We start from the raw sequence: 3135 nt of genomic DNA on the forward strand, positions 1-3135 counted from the left end.
GTTGTACTGTTGGCCATAAACTTTAGTCCTAATTGGGTTGGGTGGATTATGGAATGTGTTACAACAATGCAATACACTTTGCTGGTCAATAGGTGTATCACTCAATCATTTACACCATCCAAAGGCTTAAGGTAGGGGTACCCCATATCCCCTTATCTCTTTCTTTTGTGTGCCAATGTTCTTTCCTTTTCCTTTTTAAAAGCATAACAAAGAAAAGATATTTAAGGGATTAGAATAGGTAGGAATGGATGCTCCTTTACACACTTATTTTTTGCTGATGATGCCATTCTATTCTTCAAAAAGGATGATAGATCTCTAAGTTGTATCCAAAATATCCTCAACAGGTACTATGCTCTTTCAAGTCAAAGTATAAATCTAGCTAAATCTGACCTATTCTGCTCCCCTAATACGTCAAGTGATGATTAAACCTCTCTTGCCATGTCTTTACAAGTTAACTTGGTTCAAACTCCTAGTAAATACCTTGGCCTAGATTTTGAATTAAGGGGGAAGATGGTAGCTGATTTCCATCTTTTGGGGAATAAATTAACTTCTAAGTTACAAGGATGGAAAGCAAAGCTACTTTCCCAGGCTGGCAGAACTATTCTTATTTCATCTGCCCTTCAATCTATCCCCTTGTATACCTTTTCGTGCTTCAAAGTCCTTGACATTATTTGCAAGAAATTGGATTTTGTTATAAGGGACTTTTGGTGGGGTCATGATCAAAGGGTTAAAAAAATGCATATATTGAATTGGGACAAAGTCTGTATGAGCAAAAAAGAAGGGGGTATTGGTCTTAAAAAATTCAGTTTAATCAACCAATCCATGCTTGCCACTCAGTTTTGGAGGATAGGTCATAATCCCTAGTCCTTGCTAGCAAAGACTCTTAAAGCCAAATATTTCCCTAAGTGTTCTATACATGAATGCTCTCCTAAACCCTATCATTCCTGGTTTTAGAGGAACATTATAAAACGGGAAAATTCAAAAGTTAAGGAAGCTAGATGGTGGGTTGGTAATGGATCTAACATTCCCCTAAATCATCCAAACTAGTTCAAGTGCCCTATCTAAAATCTGTAGAATCCAAACCTTGTTACTAGCTCTGTTGCAAACCTTATTGACCATGACAATGGGGTTTGGAAGGCTGATCTGGTCAGAAAAATTTATCCACATCCTCAATGTACTGAAATACTAAGAATTTCCATCTCTAAGACAGAGACTGTCTCAGATAAGCTTCTATGGAAACATTCAAGCTCAGGGGAGTACAAGGTTAAAAATGCTTACAAGATCCTACTTAAGGACATTGCTCAAACCCCTCCCATATAACCAAGGCCATTTTTTATCCCAACAGAGGTGTGGAATCTTATTTGGAAAGTGAATGTACCTCATAAAATCAGCCTTTTTGTGTGGAAGTTAATGCATGATAGCCTCCCCACCTATCTCATCCTTAGGAACAGAGGTATTGCAACAACCAGTACATGCCCTATGTGCAAGGGAGAGGATGAATCTTCTTCTCACCTGTTCCTTTACTGTACCTTTGCTAGAGCATGCTAGCATGGATCCACACTGGCAATACACACTTTTGAATTAAGAGACTCTCCAGTCCAGCAATGGATTAGTAATTTATTGATTAGGCATAAAAACTTAGAGCAAGATATGATGGACTACCTACAAGCTATCTTCATCTTTCTTTGGACTATCTGGAATCACAGGAATCTAGTCACTCATGAAGGCAAAAAACCTAATCCTTTGGAAGTTATTCTCACTTCTCAGAGCTTGTTTTGCAAGTTTAAGGAAGCTTTCAGCACAAAAAGGAACCAAGACAGAAAGTCTATTCGAACTAATTTAGGTAGCCAGAGCATAGGAGGGCCTTAGGAGGTGATCATCAAAATCTCAGGAGCAAAAAAAAGAAGAAATGGTAAAACACCCCTGCATATAAAGCCATCAATCTCCAAGGCTTGATCATTTTCTTAAGTGGTGCCAATAGTGCAGTAGCAACAGCAGTTGAAGCAACACAAGAAGCTCTAATGGAGGCTGCTTTGAAAGCCAAATGTCTTGGTTTCTACAGAATTTTGTTTGTGTGTAGTAGCAAAGGAATAATTCAGGCTTGAAATGTTCAACTATGGTTGCAGATAGATGGCAGGATAAAACTATGTTTGTTTGTGTGTAGTAACTTGAAATGTTCAAATAGATGGTAGGATAAAACTATGGTTGCAGATATTTTGGCCCTACAACAACAGGACATTGTGTGTAAAGCTGTTTTTGTTCCAAGGGCCATTTTGAACTCAATGTATAGTTTAGTTGTCCTAGCATCCAAAAGCCCTGACCATCACAGTTGGGTTCATACGGAAGAAGTAACCCGCACAAAGGAGGATCCCTTTCCCCAGAAAACTCTTGAATCCCATTCCCTAACTTAATTAACTCAGTCTTTCACATTCACTAGGTCTCAGTCTTGAACCCACAAAAAAAGAAATCAAATAATAATAATAATAATAATATTATTATTATTATTAATATTTAGTAGTCTAACCTATAGTATTATTCTTATGTTATTTGCGAGGTTTTGCGAAAGAATGTATCAGGTGAAGAATCTTATAATTTAATTGATATTTTTTTATATTTCTAACGAAAACTTCCAAGTTACAAATCTCCCCTCCCCCATATAACATTCAAATTGTATATACATATTAAAAAAAATTATAAAAAAAAATTATATATGTGAAGGTATAGTAATCCTCAGAAATGGGCTCGGGGCCCAAAGGCCCAATCCGAGAACACGTAGTAATCCGAGGACAGCCTAAAAAAGTTTTATTCTTATCAAATGGGTGGTATGAAAGAAACGAGTAGATATTATATACAGCGGCATAACACACGTCCGAGGACACCAAAGTCCGAGGTCAAGGTAACCTTCATGTTAGCGGAAAGACCCCACCAAGTTGTATCTGAACTGGAAATTGGATATAGCTTAGGAGGCGCCGGGGAAGGTAGCAAATATCTTTTGAGGCCATCACCTCCACATTAAATGCTTTCCAGCTAACAGTCTGGCCGCATTAATGTGGAGGTGATACCTGAACAGTAACTAAGCAGCTTTATGGCCACTAAGCTGAAGGTTCCGGTAGGTACTGGATGGGACAGAAAGGA

This window comes from Quercus suber, unplaced genomic scaffold (genome assembly GCF_002906115.3).
Source record: "Quercus suber isolate HL8 unplaced genomic scaffold, Cork oak 2.0 scaffold_764, whole genome shotgun sequence".
Classification (NCBI taxonomy): domain Eukaryota; kingdom Viridiplantae; phylum Streptophyta; class Magnoliopsida; order Fagales; family Fagaceae; genus Quercus; species Quercus suber.